We start from the raw sequence: 22,011 nt of genomic DNA, 5'->3' as shown, positions 1-22,011 counted from the left end.
CTATTTCCTTCGCTCCATAGATGCTGCTGCACCCGCTGAGTTTCTCCAGCATTTTTGTGTACCTTCGATCTTCCAGCATCTGCAGTTCCTTCTTGAACACGTCAAACAGAGCTTACCTGAGACTGTCCTTGCAACAGACAGAAAGCATGTTCTCGCTGCCTTCCCCTCAATGTCCATTGCTCTTGTTCCGGCTTTTCACTTTCTAGCTCTATGACTTCATTAAGGGAATAAAAATGAACCTTCTATCTTCTGTGGCAACAGATACTAAATAAAGCAGAACCGTGAACTAATCGGGTTATGTATTAAACATTAAACACGCTGTCTGCTGTGTACTTAACAGTAAAGGTCTATTAGAAATCTATTAGTGATGGTTAGAAGCACTGACTGCTCATTACCCTCCTACTGAACACCGCAAACACACATTATTTGGGATTAAAGGCAGATTTAATGAGATTTAAACCTTCCTGGTTACCAATACCTGAATTTAGTAATAACCAATTTATGAAATATTTACTGGTCTCAGAAGCCCGATATCTGCCCTCAGATTTCCAAGTTAACCAATTAAAGATGCAAAGATCAGAACAGCACAGCAGGTGGCCATTTGGCCCATTAGACTGCTTGCTCATCCTCACACAATTTTTTTTCCTCATAACATGGAACATAGAACAGTACAGCACAGGAACAGGCCCTTCGGCCCACAATGTGAGCGTGAACACGATGCCAAGACTATCACTTATCTACTTGCACATCACCCGTATCCCTGGGCGCCGACCCCAAACACTAGCACTATCCTACACACTGGGGTAAAACATAGAAAATAGGTGCAGGAGGAGGCCATTCGGCCCTTCGAGCCAACACCAATTGACTATTTCACCAAAGCGAATTAATCTACAAACCTGTATGTCTTTGGAGTGTGGGAGGAAACCGGAGCACCCTGAGAAAAACCATGGGGTCACAGGGAGAACGTACAAACTGCGTACAGACACCACCCATAGTCAGGATCGAACCCAGCACTGTAAAGCTGCAACTTTACCACCGCACCACCGTGCCGCCCCAAATCTTATCTGCCTCACGTGATCCTTATCCCCTCTTCATTCACTGCATATCCATGTGATATTGCCAGGATTCGAGGGCCTGAGCTATAGGGAGAGATTGAGCTGGCTAGGACTTGATTTCTTGGGAGCACAGGAGGCCGAGGAGTGATCATAAAAACATGAGGGGGATAGAGAGGGTGAATGGCCTGTTATTATGAACTTGTTGAAATGAGACTCCATGTCTGAGAGATGCTGCATAAGAGAGCTGGCACAGTAAATAGCTGCTTAGGATGCATCTCATCAGAGCAATGGACTAATCTTATTAACCGATCAATAGTTTACTCATTTTATTGCGGTAGCTTCCAGTTATTAGGGTGAGTGCATCGGGCATAATGCAGTAAACCAACAACTCTGTAACACGAGGTCTTGCAGAGATAATCACCTGATTGTATGGATATCAGAAGAGTCCAATCCAACTATCCCTTGAGCAGGATGCACCATGCACAAGGTGTTTCACAGCGAGAGCAAATTGAAGAACGTTAAGATAAAATGTGTAGGATGCAGTATATCCGAATAAGCCAGTGTGAATGAGGCAGGGGTGTGCAAAGGAGTTTGGCAGAGACTAGAGTGTACTGTGTCTGAGGATGTTACAGTTAGCGACTGGGGATGTGTTAGTCCGTTAGAGTGAGGTTTATGGGACTGATTGATTGAATTGTCTGAAAGACACAGCATGGAAACAGGCCCTTCAGCCCATCGATCACCCGTCAACACCAGTTTTATACTATCCCACTCGCATCCACTGCCTGCACACCAGTGGCGATGTACAGAGGCCAGTTAACCTACAAACCCGCACGTCTCTGGGACGTGGGAGGAAACCGGAGCACGCGGTCACGGGGAGAACATGCAAACTCCGCACAGACAGCACCCGCGAGGTCAGGATGGAACCCGGGTCTCTGACGCTGTGAGGCAGCTGCTCTACCAGCTGTGCCACTGTGCTGACACTATATATCAATATATCAACAGCACAGAACCAGGCCTTTTGGCCCACAATGTCCGTGCCGAATATGATGCCAAGCTAAACTAATCTCTGCCTGCACAGAGGGAGTAAAAATATCAAAGACTGCCAGAGCAAAGATCAGAAATACATCAGAGAGTATTGGCAAAGTTAATGTTGATGAAGTTAATGAATATATCAGAAAGTGTGAGCTTGGGAGAATCGGATATCTTAGAGAATAATTCAGTGAGGGTGTGGAATACAAGAGTGATGGTGGGAGATATTAAAGTTGGTGAAAGGTATGTGATCTGTTGGTCTGTTAGAATGAAGGGTGTGGGAGAAATCAGAGTATTAGAGTCAGGACTGTGAAATAATAATGTTAGCGTGAAAGGTGTTTCAGTTTAGTTCCAAGCTTTAGTGAAAAGCTTGTTCTGCATGTTATCCCATCAAATTACACTGCAGGAAGGAACTGCAGATGCCGGTTTATGCCAAAGATAGACACAAAAAGCTGGAGTAACTCAGCAGGTCAGAAAGCATCTCTGGAGAAAAGGAATAGATGACGTTTTGGGTCGAGACCCTTCTTCAGACTGAAGAAACATCACCTATTCATTTTCTCCAGTGATGCTGTCTGACCCGCTGAGTATCTCCAGCTTTTTTGGTATTGTGAGCTCTTCTTGGTATTGTATTCCTCTGAATGTATGATGATCCTGGACCAGTTGGCCAGAGCCATGGCTCCAGTGGGCAGGTCAGAAGACAACCCAATAAACTCTTAATAATGCTTACAGCCCAGAGAGTATGAACACTGATTTCTCTAATTTCAAGTAACCCTTGCATTCCCTCTCTCTCCGTCCCTCCCCACCTATCGTGTTGTTAATTTCATTGTTATCCTGCTAGTTTCACTGTTCATATCCCTTTGTTATCACCTCTTCCACAGCTAACAATGGCCCATTGTGAGCTCCACCTTTCCCTGCTCATCGTTGCCGGCTCTGATTTGTTCTATCCATTTACATATCTCTAATCTCCCCTTGCCCTTCGCATCTCCTTTAAACTAAAAAAATACGTGCCCTTCACCTCTTTTCAATTTTGCCCATCTCTCGATAAAACTATGTCCTCTGGGCTCCTTGGCCATCAGTGCCAGCTCGGATTTGTTCTGCACCTTTTCATTCCACTAGTTTCCCTCAGACTCTCAGTCTGAAGAAGGGTCTCGACGCGAAACACCACCAATTCCTATTCTCCACAGATGCTGCCTGACCTGCTGAGTTACTCCAGACGTTTGTGTCTGCTCTTGGTGTAAACCAGCATCTGCAGTTCTGTCCTACACATCATCTTCATTCTGCAGAGTCTGGGATGCAGTAAAGTGTTTAAAACCAGTTGCTAAGTTAGAAACACAGGAGTGCCAACCATCCCCTCCGCAAAGCGTTGCCAGCCCCTCGTGCCGATGAGGCTGGGAACAGCTGGCTGATGTGTTCTCCTGCTATCCACTGGTATACGGAGTGGCTGCATTAACCAGCAGCTTCTCCTGCTACAGGGGCCAAAAGCTCCACTGGCATCTGTGCTTGCTGAACCATTCCAAGTGAAGGCAATTTCGGTCCAAGGGAAAGTGAGCTGCCGACATTTCCACATGAAGAGTGCAGGAGTTTTACTTTGGGTTTTTACGCTACTTTCATAGGTTTAAGGTGAAGGGGAAAAGATTTAAGAGGAATCTGAGGGGTAACGTTCACACAAAGGGTGGTGGGTGAATGGAACAAGCTTCCGGAGTAGGTTTTTGAGGCAGGGACCATCGCAACATTTAAGAAACAGTTAGACAGGTACATGGATAGGACAGATTAGGTGGGATATAGGCCAAACGCGAGCAGGTGGGACTAGTATAGCTGGGACATGTCGACCGGTGTGGGCAAGTTGGGCCGAAGGGCCTGTTTCTACGCTGTATGACTCTATGACTATATGATGTCCAGGGCAATATTTATCCAAGCAACCATCAGGCTTTTGAACAGTGCACAACACTAACCCACAAGCCTGCCTCAGTAACTATGATTGGCTATGGACTTTGTTTTGGTTGCACTCAAGACTTTGTGTTTGCACCGTTTAGTTTAACTTAGTTTAGTTTAGTTTAGTTTATTTTGTATGATTTAGAGATACAGAGTGGACACAGGCCCATCGGCGCACTGAGTCTGCACTGACCAGCGAACCCTGTATACTGGCACCATCCTACGCACACATTAGGGAAAATGTACAATTTTACCAAAGTCAATTAACCTACAGATCTGCGTGTCTTTGGAGCGTGGGAGGAAACCGGAGCACCCGGAGAAAACCCACGCGGCCACGGGGAGAACGTACAAACTCCGTACAGACAGCATCCGTAGTAGGGATCGAACCTGGGTCACTGGCGCTGTAAGGCAGTAACTCTACCGCTGCACCACTGTGCAGGTCTGCTTACCTGGTATTGGTATTATTCATTTATTGCATTCTGATTAGTCTATTTATTTGTATGGAATTGCATGAATTAATTTCATTGTTCTATTGCTGGTGCAAATAATAATAATAATAATAATAATAATTATATTTAATTATAATAATAATAATAATAATAATAATAATAATAATAATAATAATAATAATAATAATAATAATAATAATAATAATAATAATAATAATAATAATAAATGTATTTGTATAGCACGTTTAAAAACAACTCACGTTGACCAAAGTGCTTCACATCAGTGCAGGTACTAAATTTGATACATACAACGGCAGACAGACCTAATGATACACACATAAACTGTTTACAGCGCCCCCTCAGCGAGGCGCAACACTCTGAATAATTAAACACTCTTGACTCTTCTCGCACTTGACATATGACCAATGTTTTTTGGAACACATCTCTCCACTTTGGGTTTTTATGCATTCTTCTTCCCCTTCGCTCATTCTAAGCTCTTCCCTCTTCTGCTCCTTTCACCACATTGTAAGGGTGGTCACCGGCCTCTGGGCCCTGTCTTCACATCGTGTGGTTGCCTGGAATTAGGCTTCCGTAGGTGAGACCTGTCAATAGTTACTCGCTAGAGCCACAGGCCAGTCCCTCCAGGCGTTGAGGAACTCCTGAGGACCCTTTAGGTTGGACATGATGTCTCTGGAGTTTTATGAAAATCACAGGATCTCGATAAGCTTTGATATGGAATCTAGGTAACCCAAACTGGGGCCGACACGGCCGTAATAAGTCTGTTGTGTGGAGACTCCATGCTTGTGGACTAATTAGTTGAGGCAGGTACCACAACAACATCTAAACGACATTTGGATAGGTACATGGATAGGAAAGGTTTAGAGGGATATGTGCCAAATGTGGACAAATGGGATTAGCTTGGATGGGGCATTTTGGTCAGCATGAACAAGTTGGGCCGAAGGGCCTGTTTCCATGCTGTATGACTCCATGACTCTGATCAAGATGCCATCCAGCTTGAGGCGAATTACTGTCCCAATTTCTGGTTTAATGTTGAAAAGAAAAATCAATAAACATGCCAATGTTTCCTCACGAAACAAAACTCAACTGTTCTGCAGCCTCTGTGTGTTTCTGAGGCTTCTTCATGTTCACAATGGGCAGCAAGGTGATTTATTGTATGTCATAGGATTACAATTTGAACAGAACCATGGATGGGCCCCTGCATGTCCTTCTCTCGGTTTTATCTTTGATGTGTTCAGCTGAACTAGCCACGGTTTGCAGCTGCCTTCAGTGCACTGTCAGTTGGAAGGGAACGTGTTTAGAATTTACAGTTTAGGGTTTAGCATGGAAACAGACCCTCTGGCCCACCAAGTCCGCACCGACCAACGATCACCCATACACTAGTTCTCCACACTGGGACCAATTTACAGGAGCCAAATAACGTACCAACCCGCCCGTCTCTGGAATGTGGGGCGGTGGCGCAGCGGTAGAGCTGCTGCCTTACTGCGCCAGAGACCCGGGTTCGATCCCGACTACGAGTGCTGTCTGTGTGGAGTTTGTACGTTCTCCCCGTGACTTACGAGGGTTTTCTCCGATAGGGTCCCAGTTATCTCCCACGCTCCAAAGACATACAGATTTATCGGCTACTTGGCTTGGTAAAATTGAAAATTCTCCCTAGTGTGTGTAGGAAAGTGTTAGTGTGCGGGAATCGCTGATCAGTAAGGACTCGGGACTCAGTGGGCAGAAGGGCCTGTTTCCATGCTGTGTCTCTAAACTAAACTAAACTAAACTAAACTAAACTAAACTAAACTAAACACCCGTCGAAAACCCACATGGTCACAGGGAGAGCGTGCAAACTCCGTGCAGACAGCATCCGTAGTCAGGATCGAACCCGAGCCTCTGCCGCTGTCTCTAGCAACTCTACCAGCTGTGCCACTGTGCCGCCATGGTGTATGCCAGGAGTGAGATGCAACCTGAAAGGACAAACCACATGTGAGCTGGGCAGGGGCACCGGAGACTAGCGGGGTGGTGTTCAGAGATGCAACAGGCAACTCGTTGAACTGAATCCATGCCATATGGTCACAGTGAAATATTTTACTTGCAAACCAAAGGTATGCAAATAGTCGTCACATAAAGGGCACCGACAGAATTACATTTGGCCCTTATCCCTCAAAATCTGTCCTATCCATGTACCTGTCTAAATGTTCCTTGTGCGTTGTGAGGAGATTGTACCGATCTTGTGGAGGGTGATAGGTTAAGTCCATGAATCTGCATGTGTTTGTTTTAGACACAGGATTCGAGTCCCAGTGCCAGGAAAATATAACTGGTGGGTCTGGCACCGAGCTCTTGCATGGGATGAGTAAAGCTGAATGCTGTTGTGATAATCTGGACGGGGATTGTTGACATTTCTCTCCAGCTCCACTGCGCTTGTTTAGTTACATCTCCAGTAGTGCCAGAGCTGTGGAATTAGAGTCATAAAGTCATAGAATGGAAACATGCCCTTTGGCTCAATTTGCCCATGCTGACGAAGATGCACCATCTACTAGTTTGTCTGCATTTGCCCATATCCCTCTAAGCCATTCCTATCGTCGTACCTGCCCAAATGTATTTTAAGAAAAGGAATAGGTGACCGTTTGGGTCGGAACCCTTCTTCAGACCCATTCAGAGTGAAGAAGGGTTCCGATCTGAAACATCACCTATTTATTTTCTCCAGAAATGCAGCATCTGTGCAACTCCAGCTTTTTGTACCTATCTTGGGTATAAACCAGCATCTGCAGTTCCTACACAAATGCCTTTTAATTGTCTTTTGTTGGATTAGTGTAGCCCTCAGAACCCAGCCCTTGCTGAGTCCCTTCGTGCTGCAGGTGTGTTATAGTAGAATAACCCTTTGGGACACCAGTGATTCAGGACTTGCTTTCTGCCCTGTAATTCCGGAAGCCTAGGAATCACAGAAACTATTTGAGATCCACCGGTGCCTAGTGCTTGGCCCTGCCTCTGGGTACACCTGGGTTTGAGAATGTAAACAACCAGTCTCTGTGCCCAGAGGCCAGTATAAGGAAGACACAAGGACCTGCAGATGCTGCAATCTTGAGAAAAAACCAAAGTGTCAAAGAGGAACTCAGTGAGTCTGACAGCATCTTTTTTTTTGGAGGTTGAACGCGGAAACAGGCCCTTCGGTCCACCGAGTCGGTGCCAACCAGTGATCACCCCGTACACTAGCACTATCCTACACGTTAGAGACAATTTCCACAGACTGTTTCCCTGCCACTGGACATCCCTCTCCCTGGCAATTAGACTGAAGCCGGCTGTTTGGAACCGTGGGTTGCAGGGCCATAGTGATTAAGTTCTGAGCTAGCAAAATGAGTTCTGAACAGTTGATTTAGAGACATCAGTTTGACTCCCACCGCAGCAGCTGGGAAGTTTATATTGAAAGAGTTAAATACATTTGCAATTAATAAAAAGCTGGTCTCAGTAATAGGAGCCAAGATTGTTGTAAAAACCCATCTGGTTCATTAACCTGCGAGTCAAACCTGGTCTGTCCAAATCCTCCAATTTGCCACAGAACCACACAATGTAGAGACAGGCCCTTCAGCCCAACTTGCCCATGTTGACCAACATGTCCCATCTACACTGCATCACAGTCGCTGCACCCTTCAGCCTTTTATCGGTTGTGCCATCAATGTCCGAATAAGTGCTGGAGGAACTGTAACGTCTGGCAGTGTCTGTGGAGGAAATAACAAATGACATTTTGGGTCAGGACCCTTCTTCAGACTGATCTTCAGGATCCAGAAGTGGGGGCGCTGTCCTAGCAGCTGCGGCTCGCCTGCAGTCCCTTTGTTTTTTTTAATTTTTATTTTCTCGTCCCGTTGTCACAGTTTGTTTCAGTTTATTTTAGTTGTGTATGTGTGTGTGTGGGGGGGGGGTGGGAGAAACTTGTTTCAGTCTGTTCCTTCCTGTCCATATGCTTGTTCAAATGTTTCCTATGTGGTTGGCTATAAACCATCTCCTCAGTTGTGGGACCATTAGGGTTGCACAATAAATGCCAGGCACACATTCATTGAGCAGAGCAAGAAGCAAGTCCTGTTTCACTGTGTGTTAGGTCCATCTCCAGACATTTCTCCAAGGAGTCACCCCTTGTTGGGCTGGAGAAGCTTGCTCGTGCCTGAGATCCTGAGAGCTAAACTGTGTGGAGCTGCGCCCCTGGCAGGGTCACCCACGGTGGGTAGGTCGAGGCAGGAGGTTCCTGACAAAGCGCGGCCAGGGCAGCACGGTGGCGCAGCGGAAGAGCTGCTGCCTTACAGTGCCAGAGACCTGGGTTTCATCCCGACAACGGGTGCTGTCTGTGCGTAGAATGTACGTTCTTCCAATGACCCCGTGGATTTTCTCCGAGATCTTCGGATTCCTCCAAAGACGTACAGGCTTGTAGGTTGATTGGCTTTGTATAAATGTAAATTGTCCCTAGTGTGTGTAGGATCGTGTTAATGTGCCGAGATCACTGGTCGGCGTGGACTCAGTGGGCCGAAGGGCCTATTTGCGTGCAGTATCTCTAAACTAAACTCAGCTAAACTAAAGAAGACCTCGATGGTGGAACAGGCAGAGGACGGTGGATGGTCAGCCATGTTCTCATTGAATGGCAGTGCTGGCTCGAAGGGCCAAATGGCCTACTCCCGCACCTATTGTCTATTGCCTATTGTCTATTGACCCAAAAAGGTCGCCCATCCATTTTCTCCAGAGACGCTGCCTGATGCGGTGAGTTACTCCAGCACTTTTTTTGTCCGTTGCTCCACAGATGCTGCCTGACCTGCTGAGTTCCTCCAGCAGTCTGCTGTTTGTTCACGAGAGGTGTAAAAGTTGCTGCATAAACACAAGTTGTTGATGTTTGAAGTAGGGTGATGCTAACATCTAAATAGGCCATAAAAGGGCTCCGTCAGAACTATAGGAACTATAGATTTAACAGAACCATCAATCCAAGAGATTTATTCTTCTACCTGCAGGGAATTGTTTAACAACTGGCCACAAATTAGGAGTGCGCTGGTTGTGGAATCAGAAACAAACGTTTGCGCATTTACCACCGCAGTTCTTGACAAAGGGTTAGTGGTTTAAAAATCAATAAAAGTACTGCAAAGTCTTGTATACTTGTATCATTTATAAACTGCAAATAAAGTATTTCTTAAAGAGGGACCATTCTTTCAAAAAGAATTTTATATATAGTGGCACGATTTATAATATCTGCATGAAATACCATCTGAGCATCAAAGAAGCCTCAGTGTGCATCGCTTTCATGTCCTTGAAGCTGCATAGACTGATTTAGCAGCCACTTTCCATACAGCCCGATCCCACAAACAACATTGCCATTAATTAGCCAAACACAAATTGCTGGGGGAACTCAGTGGCCAGGCAGCATCTGAGGAGGGAACGGACCAGACAACGTTTCAGGTCGTGACTCCAATCCAGTCTGGTTATTCCCTCCACAGATGCTGCCTGGCCGACTGAGCCACTCCAGCTTGATTTTTGCTCAAGATTCCAGAGTCTCTTGTGTCTCCATGGGATGAATTAAGTGTTGGGTTCACCTTCAATACCTTCAACCTGAAACCACATGTTCATTCCCTCCACAGATGCTGCCTGACCCAGAGTTCCTCCTGCATTATCTTTTTATATATTTTTGTATTAAAAAAAAATGATTATGTTATTTTGTTTTATTTTATGTCGGATAACATAGAACGGGTGATCGATGGTCGGCGTGGGCTCGGTGGGCCGAAGGGCCTGTTTCCATGCTACATCTTTCAATCAATCAATAAGGGAAAGGCAACAGGAGGTAGACACAAAATGCTGGAGAAACTCAGCGGGTGAGGCAGCATCTATGGAGGGAAGGAATTGGCGACGTTTCAGGTCGAGACCCTTCTTCAGACTGATGTCAGGGGAGGGGGTAGGACAAATAAAGAAAGTGGGCAGAGACAGTGGGGCTAGTGGGAGGACTGGGAAAGGGGAGGGGAAGGAGAGAGAAAGCAAGGACTACCTGAAGTTAGAGAAGTCAAAGTTCATACCGCTGGGATGTAAACTACCCAAGCAAAATTTGAGGTGCTGTTCCTCCAATTTGCACTGGGCCTCACTCTGACAATGGAGGAGGCCCAGGACAGAAAGATCAGATTGGGAATGGGAGGTGGAGTTGAAGTGCTGGGCCACCGGGAGATCAGCTTGGTTCAGTTGGACTGAGCAGAGGGAAAGGACACAGGTCACTATCAATTTGTCAGGGTTGGATATAAATAAATTTCATTTTATCTTTAATATTTGAAGGGAAATGTAGCAGATTGGGAGATACTAAGACAGAAAACGCTATGGTCTGAGACAGATACACCACTTTTAGGAATAATTATATAATAGGAATAATACTAAGGGTGCAGAGAAGATACTATATGAGGATGTTGCCAGGACTTGAGGGCTTGAGCTATAGGGAGAGGTTGAGCAGGCTAGGACTCGATTCCTTCGAGCGCAGGAGGATGAGGGGTGATCTTATAGACGTGTGTAGAATCATGAGAGGATTAGATCGGATGGATGCACAGAGTCTATTACCTAGAGAACCAGAGGACAATGGGCCCGACTATGGGTGAACTGGGGTTGGGGACTGGACTTTGTGCCTTCCCTCATGGTGGGAGCCATTGTGGGGGGATGTTCTTTATGTTTAATCTCTTATTAATGTTATGTCTGTATTCTTTCTCTATGTGCTGCACTGGCAAGAAGCATTTCACTACACCTAGGTGTATGTGACTAATAAATAACCTTTGAATAACCTTTGACATAGAGTTAAGGTGATGGGGGAAAGATTTAAGTTTTACACACAAAAGGTGGTAGGTGTATGGAACGAGCTGCCGCAGGAGGTAGTTGAGGCAGGTACTATCGCAATGTTTAATAAACATGTAGACAGGTACATGGGTAGGACAGGTTTAGAGGGATATGGGCCAAACGCGGGCAGGTGGAGCTAATGTAGATGGGACTTGTGGGCCGTTATGGTCCAGTTGGGCCGAAGGGCCAGATTCCACGCTGTATAGCTCCATGGCTCAATGACTAATAGCCATGTTTTGGCCTTTGGTACACAGCTATGTCATGTTGCCTCTCTTACATCCTTTGGAGATGCCTGTAGAATATGCAAGCTTAAATCAATGTGCAGTAACTAACAAAACAGTGTTTGAGTTCCAACCCCGGTGAAACTGATTCTCCAAGACTTGCAAAGGAATAACTTGTCAGGGAGGGGATGTTGTAAGTGAGGAGGGGTGTTACAGAATGAGTCCTGATGACAGGTTAACGCTGTTTATCGTGTAGACCCTTTCAGAGGCTTCAAAAGAATGGAAGTTTACACTTGGCTGCTTCCTACAGTGACCATCACAGCTTTCCCATTGGGCCTGTAGAATGTTTGTTATCAGAGTACAGATGCATGCAGCTAACTGTCCCATTATCTCAATACAGGAGAACAATCTGTTTACAGACTGCGGTCACTTCTAAATAATGTCAATTCCTAATGTATACTTTTTTTTCCTGGAAGAGCCATTAGGGTCATTTGCCAATGGGCAATATCCCCCAGGGGCACGAGGCAAACGACAAGGGCCTATATGGTCTCAAACACCACACAACACCAGACCTAACACAAAACAGAGACGGCTCGAGCGAGCGCGAGACGAGAGAGAGAGAGAGCGAGAGAGAGAGAGAGAGGGAGGCGGAGAGCGCCGAGCGAGAGGAGGAGAGAGAGCGAGCGAGCGAGAGAAGAGAGGAGAGAGATAGAGAGCGAGAGAGAGAGAGAGAGAGAGAGAGGAGAGAAGACGAGAGCGGCGAGAGAGAGAGAGCGAGAGCGGAAGAGAGAGGAGAGAGAGAGAGAGACTCGAGAGAGCGCGCTAGATCGAGCGCTGCAGACCTCGAGAGAGCGCGTCGGGGCTCACTAGAGCGAGCTCCCAAGGCGGCGCGCGCGCACAACCCGCGCGCGTGCAGAGACCGCCGTCTCGCGCCCCGCGTCGCGCGCGCGCTCGCTTCTCCCCCCCTTCTTTCTTAACCTCCATTATTTTTTCTCTCTCTCCCCCTCTCTATATCTCTCTTTCTCTCCCCCTTTTTCTCTCACTGTCTCTCTCTCTCCTCCCCCTAACCCCCTATTTCTCTCTCTCCCCTCTCTCTCCCTCTCTCTGTCTATCACCCTGCCTTACCGCTGCAATGCACTGGATATGAATCACCCCAGCTCCAGGAGAGGTGTTTATTGCCTGCAACAGTGCAGTTTGGACAATTAAACAGAGGCACAAATCATTTTTTCAAATTGCTGCGTGTGGGAGCTGGTGGCAAACGTACAAAGTGTCTGTGGCTGTTGGAAATTAAACATAAACAGATAATAAAAAGGAGTTACCCGTTGGGAAAGATAGAGTATTTACACGAGAAGATCTGCCTAACTGGACCACTAATTGGTGTTCATTATCTCACATTGATTTAATTACTTGCTGTGCATCAATATAAATTGCCTGCCGCCCACAACAGGGATCAGAGCCGGGGCTCGTGTCTGGTGAAATGGGAGAAGGAAATGTCTCACACCTTCTATTTTGCAGACGAGGGATCGCAGCCAATGCGGCGCGGCTAGCAATGGCGGTGTGCGGCTCTCAGCCCCGTGCCTGCCGGCCTCCCCTCCTGTTTGCCGGTGGGGTGGAGCTGCAAACTGCCAATTCACTGGGGTATAATTAGTGAGAGTAACATCATCATGTGGAATTACCGAGGCTGTGTGCGGGCCAGCCACACTCACCTTGTGCTCGCTCTGATGCACGCCTCCAGTGCAACTCTGCTGTCTTGATTCCTGCGTCCGTTTTTGAGGCCTGCTGCCACATGTGGTGTTCGGTGAACTCTTGTGACTTGGTCGCCGCCAAAATCAATCAATCAATCAATCAATCAATCAACCTTTATTGTCATCTTGCAAAACAACAGTTGTACAGTGCAAAATGAGATTATGTTTCCCAAACGTGTCACAAAATGTGGCGACACTTGCGTACGGCCTAGGTGACTGCTACATTATTTTACCGGGTTGTAAGCAAAACACAGTGTTGCGAGGCAAATGAAACTTTTACGCAGCTCGTAATTTACTTAAACTTTATTCAAGCTTTAAGCAACTCATTTCTGTAATACATAACTTCAAAGCGCCTGGAAAATATCGCTAATTCCACAGGCCTCGCCGGCCTGAGACCCCGCGCATGCGCACACTCTGGAAAAGCCCCGCACATGCGCACACATCACACAGCATTTCACTGTATCTAGGTACACGTGACAATAAAATATCATTGCATAGTCATTGAATCATTGCATTTGTGCTCTTGATCAAATGCCCATATGTTCGATAGAGTGTGTGTTCGTTTCTGTGTGTGTGTACGGCAGGGCTGCCAACTCTCACGCATTGAGAGTGAGAATCACGCATTTCATCTGATTCTCACGCTCTCACGCTGATCACAAATTTCTCATGGTCTCATTAAAAAAAACAATTAAGTAAGTCACGAAAAATTGAATTCACCCAAGACTTCCACACTCCTCCCCACACTCACCAATGAGAATAGCTTTCTGTCAGCTGGTTGCCCGCAAATAACGAACAATTTGATTGGCTTAAGCCCATTGCACATTATTTAAAATGGCAAATTCCGCAGTTCTAATGATTCCATTTGACTCAGCTGCTGGAAATTCAAATTAAAGCAAAAATTGTTTTAGAGGTGAGTAAAAACCATGAGGGGAATATATAAGGTGAATCTCGGGCTAAGGCTCCACTCCGATGCCCGACCTCTGGGTCACTGACCCTCACCTCCCCCGGACCCCCGGGTCACTGACCCCAACTGGGCACAGAGCACCTGGGCCGGCCCGCATTCCCGGGGGGGGGGAAGAGACAGGGAAGGGGAGGAGAGGGAAACGCTCCCCGGACATCACCAAGTCTCCGATTGTCCGCTCACTCGGGGTGTTGTCGCCGCTTCACTGCCACACACTCTCAAACACAACCTGACACACACTGGCACACACCCTTACACACACACTGGCACTCACAAGGTTTAAAGGGATATGGGCCAAATGCGGATAAATAATAATAATAATAATAATAATAATAATAATAATAATAATAATAATAATAATAATAATAAAAATAATAATAATAATAATAATAATAATAATAATATATCTTTTATTGTCATTGCACGTCAGTGCAACGAGATTTAGTGTGCAGCTCCACTGATGTACAAGAAAGGTAAATAAATACAATACATAAATAAGCAAGCTGAATTGATTGACGTGACCATCTGAGGGAGACTGTCCAAAGGGGGTGGGTGGGGGGGCACTCATTAGGGCCGGTTCAGAGCCGCTATAGCACTTGGGATAAAACTGTTCCTGAGTCTGGAGGTTCGGGCGTAGAAGGCCTTGTAACGTCTGCCGGAGGGAAGTAGTTGAAACAGACCGTGGCAGGGGTGTGATGAGTCCTTATGGATGCTGAGGGCCTTCCTGAGGCACCGCGTGTGGTAGATGGGACTAGTTTAGATGGGGCATGTTGATCTGCATGGACAAGTTGGGATGAAGGGCCTGTTTCCATGATGTAAGACTATGACACATTGTAGAAAGGGTGGAATTGCTCTGGAGAAGATCCAGGGGCGATTTATGACCATGTTGGCAGGGCTGGAATTTTTTTTTCACTTTGAAGAAAGATTTGATAACTGAGATTGTATTCTCTGCAGCAGTGGAGGTGAAGAAAATACTTAGTTGAGGTGAATAATATTATGAAAATAGGACCTTTTTGACCCACAAACTAAACTAAACTAAACTACCAAGGATTTTAATGTTCAACAATAGACTGATTTTGTTTTGATCCTAGATGCTGGTGAAGCGAGTATGCAACCACACAACCAACCTAAACCTTCTTAACCGAGTGAGTCAGCTTTTATTCAGTCACCTATGTTTGGAATGGTGATGCTGTGTCAGATTAATAGACAATAGGTGCAGGAGTTGGCCATTCGGCCCTTCGAGCCAGCACCGCCATTCACTGTGATCATGGCTGATCATCCACATTCAGTACCCCGTTCCTGCCTTCCCAACATATCCCCCCCTGACTCCGCAATCTTTAAGAGCTCTATCGAACTCTCTTTCGAAAGCATCCAGAGAATTGGCCTCCACTGCCTTCTGAGGCAGAGAATTCCACAGATTCACAACTCTCTGGGTAAAAAAGTTTTTCCTCATCTCTGTTCTAAATGGCCTACCCCTTATTCTTAAACTGTGATCCCTGGTTCTGGACTCCCCCAACATCGGGAACATGTTTCCTGCCTCCAGCGTGTCCCATCCCTTAATAATCTTATATGTTTCAATAAGATACCCTCTCATCCTTCTAAATTCCATAGTTTTCAAGCCCAGCCCGCTCCATTCTATCAACATATGACATGGACACGTTGAACATGCCTGCCTAGCACCACTAATGGACTGAGAAGCTGCTGATACAGTGAATGCCTTCATCAGATTTGGACAGAAATGTGGCCTGATCTTCAGCAGTGTGTCAAAGGATGCCAGTGAGAGTGAGAAAGCCTCTATGGACATGAGAGAAGGGACTATAGTTGAACAACAGTTGGACATTTGAGCCAGAGGCGGAGAGAGAGAAGACGGAAATTCTCATAGATAAGTTTGAAACAACACCTGGAACCAAAGACGCACCATCGGCAACATCACTCCACTTTTCAAGCGGCATCTCAAGCTAGCGGTGTATCTGTGGATGACTACCTCACAAAGCTGAAGCTGATCGAGGGGCGGCATGTTGGCACAGCGGTAGAGTTGCTGCCTTACAGCGCCAGAGACCCAGATTCGATCCTGACTACGGGCGCTGTCTGAACGGAGTTTCTACATTCTCCCTGTGACCGTGTGAGCTTTCTCCGGGTGCTCCGGCCTCCTCCCACACTCCAAAGGTTTGTAGGTTAATTGGCTTTGGTAAAAATTGTCTCTTGTGTGTAGGTCATACTCATAAGGTATAGGAGTAGAATTAGGCCATTCGGCTCATCAAGTCTACTCCGCCATTCAATCATGGCTGATCTATCTCTCCCTCCTAACCCCATGCTCCTGCCTTCTCCCCATAACCCCTGACACCTGCACTAATCAAGACATAATCAAGAAGTGGAGGATAATGCTAGTGTACAAGGTTGGTTGGAGTGGAGTCGGTGGGCCGCAGGGCCTGTTTCTGCGCTGTATCTGAAGTCTAAAGTCAATGTGTGAGTTGCAGCCAACCCAAGTTTAGATGATAAGTCCAGAAGCTGTCAGCCGAGCTATGTTTCAATCTGCCAACTGTCGAACACATCTCTCCTGTCTGTGAGCCGACAATCGGCCCAGTTATTTTTAGACAGAATCACCACTTATTGGTGATATTCCAGAGAGTTGCTTACATATAATTAAGATGACTGATTTGTCACTGTGCTTGAAATCTCGTGACAAAGCCCATGATTTTCGTAACCTAACGTTCAATTTTACCTGCAACTGTCACACAATTTGGGGATAGATTTCCAGCAATAAATCAGTAATTATCTTTGCGGAGGGCAAACCCTCTCCAACTGCGGTGGGCTCATTGCCGTGCCCTTGTCAAAGAACCAAGTCATGCTTAATTCAGCTTGTCCAAGTGGATTCGCCCAACTGCTCACTCTCTCCCCATGTCTGAGTTCAGCAGTGGACTGGATTCCAGGAATAAGATTCCTGAAAAAGACACAAAGTGCTGGAGTAACTCAGCGGGTCGGGTAACATCTCTGGAGAACATGGACAGGCGACGTTTCGGGTCGGGACTCTCCTTCAGACTAATTGCGCTCGGGAGGGGGAGCAGGGGGAGTAATCTGGAAGAGAGGCGGGGGAAGGGCAACGTCTGGCAAGTGATAGGTGGATACAAGTGAGGAGGGGAAGGGGGGGGGGTGTGTTGCTTGATGGGTGGACAAAGGCCAGAGATGAAATAAACAACAAGAAATAAGGATTGAAGAAGTACAAATAGTGAAGCCATGGAAAGGAATATAGGTGGAAGGGAATGGGGGAGGAGATAGAGGAGAAATGGGTGCACATCCAAGTGGAGCCCAGGCTGTTGCTTGTAGCTTTGTTATCTAAAATTGCTGAATTTGCAGGAGGACCTTGAGTGGTTCGGCAGGTGGGCTGAGGAATGATTTAATATAGTTTAATACAAATAAGTGTGAAGCGTTGGATTTTGGGAAGTCAAACCAGGGCAGGACCTTCGCAGTGAATATCAGAGCTCTGAAGAGTGTTGTAGAACAAAGAGATCTAGGAGTGCAGGTCACATAGTTCCTGGGGGGAGACGTCACAGGTAGATAGGATAGTCGAGAAAGATTTTGGCACGTTGACTTACATCAGGCAGAGTATTGAGTTGGGATGTCATGCTACAGTTGTGCAAGACATTGGCAATTGTGTTCAGTGTTAGTCACCCTGTTATAGGAAAGATGCTGCTAAGTTGGAAAGGGTGCAGATAAGATTTACATGGATGTTGGCAGGACGCGAAGGCTTGAGATATAGGGAGAAGTTCAGCAGGCTGGGACTCTATTCCATGAAGCACAGAAGCATGAGGGGTAATCTTATGGAGGTGGACAAAATCATGAGAGGAATAGATCGGGCAGACGCACAGAGCCTTTTGCATCAATGCCCAGAGGCCGTACAGTAGGTTTAAGGTGAGGGGGGAAATATTTAATAGGATCCTGAGGGGTATATTTTTCACTCAAATAGTGGTGGGTGAATGGAACAAGCTGCTGGAGGAGATAGTTGAGACAGGTACTATCGCAACATTTCAGAAATATTTAGACAGGTGCATGGATAGGACAGGTTTGGAGAAATTTGGTCCAAACGCAGGCAGGTGGGACGAGTGTAGCTGAGACACGTTGGCTGGTGTGGGCAAGTTGGCCTGATTCCACGCTGTAAGATTCTGTATGACTCCCACTCTCTCACTGTATGACTGGCACTCCCTCGATACAGCACTGAAGTTTTGGAGGCATTTTCCCGATGTGGCCGTTTACTCCGGTCTCCTCTTCACATGTCAGGAGTTCGGAATGATCCATTATTTTGCCGCTATTTCTCTGCAGATCCTGTCAAAAAGTGCTGGGCTCGTGGTGCCATTAGATTACACAAATAGACGAGGACTTTTCGGAAATCATCCATACAAAATAACGTGCTGCATGGCATGAACAGCTGCATCCAAAGCAAAGCTTACATGCATGCTTGTTCATCCTCTGTATTAATGTTGATATCTCCTTTTGCATCAGTGCATTCCTAACTATCCTTTGAACACAACATTTGAATCTGCCTTCACTACAATGCATTCCAAACCTAAATACTTAGTCATAGAGTCACTGAGTGACACAGTGGAGAAACAGCCCTTCGGCCCAACTTGCCCACACCAGCCAACATATCCCAGCTACTCTAGTCCCATCTGCCCGCACTTGGTCCATATCTCTCCAAAACTGTCCTATCCATGTACCTGTCTAACTGTTTCTTAAATGATGGGATAGTCCCTGTCTCAACTACCTCCTCTGGCAACTTGTTCCATACACCCATCACTCTTTGTGTGAAAACATTACCCCTTAGATTCCTATAAAATATTTTCCCCTTCATCTTAAACCTATATCCTCTGGTCCTCGATTCCCCTACTCTGGGCAAGAGACTCTGTGCATCTACCCGGTCTATTCCTCTCAGGATTTTATACACCTCAATAAGATCACCCCTCATCCGCCTGCGCTCCAAGGAATAGAGTCCAAGCCTACTCAACCTCTCCCGACAGCTCAGACCCTCTAGCCTTGGCAACATCCTTGTAAATCTTCACTGTACCCTTTCCAACTTGACAACATATTTTCTTGACCTATTAAGAAGGTTTGTCTAGATGTTAGATAGATTCTTTTTGCCGATCACCATTATTGTCTTTTAAATCATGTACACATTATCGCTTGATATGGTACAGGGTAACATTTTCACTAGAATAGTTGTGCACAACATCTTGGTATACAAGCTGTTGAGTTACTTAATGCCCAGCGACCATTGTTATTACTGAACAATAAATGGATAAATCAAATTAATGCCACTCAATACTTGGATCATTATTGTCTGATTAAAATTAATTAAATTCGTCCCTTTTCAATTTGATTCTTTAAATATATTGCAAGGTGGCGCTGACCTGTGCGCGGCTGCCCAGCCAGCAGCTGTCTGTCTTTTCATCTTTTTTTTAATTTTTAGTTAGTTAGTGTTTTTGTTTCTGGAGGTCTAGACTTTTTTATGTGGGGTGGGGTGGGGTGGGGGGGGGGGGAAGGGGGAAACTACCTTTCAGGGTCCCTACCTGGTCGGAGAGGCAGCTTTTCTCCGGGCTGCAGTTTCGACCCGTCCTCGCGGCCTACCAGCGGGCCTGGAGCGGCGTTTCCTGTCGGGGGCCGCCCAGAACCACGGCTTCGGCAGCGGCACAGCGCTGGAGCGCTATCGCGGAGCGGGCGATGCCTTGCCCGGGTCGCCGCGCTGGAGCTCCGGTGAGCCGAAGACCGCCGGGAACAACATCGCGGAGCTGCGGGACTGAGGAGCGACCAGCTGCGGTGAACTGTACACCGGGAGCCTGGGATCTCGCGACGAGATCGCCAGTGGTGGAGCTCCAACCGGCGCGGCCTTGTTGGCTTTGGAAGCCGCGGCCTCCAGTACGGAAGCGGCCGTTCCAGGTGTCCCAAGCCGCTGTGAAGACTCTCCCGACGCCGGAGCACCATCACCCGGCGAGAACGGCCAGGAACATCGGGCCTCCGTAGAGGCAACTGTGGAGGCCTCAATTGGCTCGACTATGGGTGAACTGGGGTTGGGGACTGGACTTTGTGCCTTCCCTCATGGTGGGAGCCATTGTGGGGGGATGTTCTTTATGTTTAAATCTCTTATTAATGTTATGTCTGTATTCTTTCTTTATGTGCTGCATTGGCAAGAAGCATTTCACTGCACCTAGGTGTATGTGACCAATAAATAACCTTTGAACCTTTGAAATTTAGTGTCCGATGTCAGGTAAAAACACAAGCATTGTTAAAGGGTTAACAGCGCCTGAAAAAATGTTGGATACCTCCTCCTGTTGCCTCCTGACAGATTTAGTTAGATTAGAGATACAGTGCAGATACAGGCTCTCCGACCAACCGAGTCCGCGCCGACCAGCGATCCATGCACACTTATGCCCCTGGACACTTAGGAAACCTGAATGGAAACCTCTGGAGACTTTGTGCCCCACCCAAGATTTTCGTGTGGTTCCCGGAGGTTCCCGGAAGTTTTTGTCAGTCTCCCTACCTGCTTCCACTACCTGCAACCTCCGGCAACCACCTGCAACCTCCGGGAACCGCACGGAAACCTTGGGTGGGGCGCAAAGTCTCCAGAGGTATCCGTTCAAGTTTCCTAAGTGGGACAGGGGCATAACACCATCCTACACACACTAGGGACAATTTACAATTTTACCAAAGTCAATTAACTTACAAACCCGCACGTCTTTGGAGTGTGGTAGGAAACCGGGGCACCCGGAGAAAACCCAAGCAAGTCACGGGGAGAACATACAAACTCCACGCAGACCGCACCCGTAGTCAGGATCGAACCCTGGATCGAAAGGCAGCAACTTTACTGGTGCGCCACCTGGTGTAGGTATTATTAATTTATTGCATTATTGATGGTGGTCTATATATTTGTACGGTATTGCATTAACAAGTTTGCTAAACTGCGGCAAGCTAGCGCCAAGGGGTCAGTGCGGCAAGGGTGCCACCGTGCTGCCCAGAGCACGAACGCAGTCCCCCAGCTACCACAAATTGTGCAGTGGACTATCCCGCATTTGGGGCCATCGCTGGTCGGCGTGGACTCGGCGAGGCGAAGAGCCTGTTTCCGCACTGTATCTCGAAACTAACCTAAACTAAATCTGTCAGGAGGCAACAGGAAGAGGTTTCCAAGACAATGCTTGTTCATCCTGTGTATTAATGTTGATATCTCCCTCTGCACCAGTGTAGTGCACCTATTCTCAATAACATGATTCTAAATAGGACACAGCAGAAGAACAGGGCCTGTGGCCCACAGTGTCCATGGTGAACAAAACGCCATGTTAAACTAATCTCCTCTGCCTGTGTGTGATCCATTTCTCTCCAATCTCTACAAATCCATGTGCATATCTAAAAGTACCTTAAAATGCCACTGTCGTGTCTGCCTCAACCAAAACTCTTGGCATCAGCACAAACAAGGTGCAATGGGATAGCCTCTTCTTGGGAGATCTGCCATCATGGCCACCAATTCTCCCCTTCCAGTAAGATATTTAACCCGATATTTTTCTTAAATGCTGCTTTCCCCTTTTCCATCATGGACACTTTGACTGCGCGGGTTTTCTCCAAGATCTTCGGTTTCCTCCCACACTCCAAAGGCGTTCAGGTTTGTAGGTTACTTGGTTTGGTATAAGTGTAAATTGTCCCTAGTGTGTTTAGGATAGTGTTAATGTGACAATAAACTAAATGTATTCATGTAGACACAAGGTCTGGAGAAGGGTGCTGACTCGAAACGTCACCCATCCA

General features: G+C 46.7%; 1 long non-coding RNA gene across 1 annotated transcript; it reads left to right on the top strand.

Moving 5' to 3' along the window:
* The first annotated feature begins 3,915 nt into the window (after window positions 1-3,915).
* LOC116987202 lies at window positions 3,916-22,007 on the top strand. Its single transcript, XR_004415665.1, has 3 exons — window positions 3,916-3,926; window positions 11,397-11,401; window positions 21,973-22,007. It is a non-coding gene; the product is annotated as an uncharacterized LOC116987202 (long non-coding RNA).
* Window positions 22,008-22,011: the final 4 nt, after the last annotated feature.

The sequence above is a fragment of the Amblyraja radiata genome, chromosome 25 (assembly GCF_010909765.2).
Source record: "Amblyraja radiata isolate CabotCenter1 chromosome 25, sAmbRad1.1.pri, whole genome shotgun sequence".
Lineage (NCBI taxonomy): Eukaryota > Metazoa > Chordata > Chondrichthyes > Rajiformes > Rajidae > Amblyraja > Amblyraja radiata.
The sequence above is the reverse complement of the archived record's forward strand: the minus strand, read 5'-3'. Positions and strand labels throughout refer to the sequence as shown.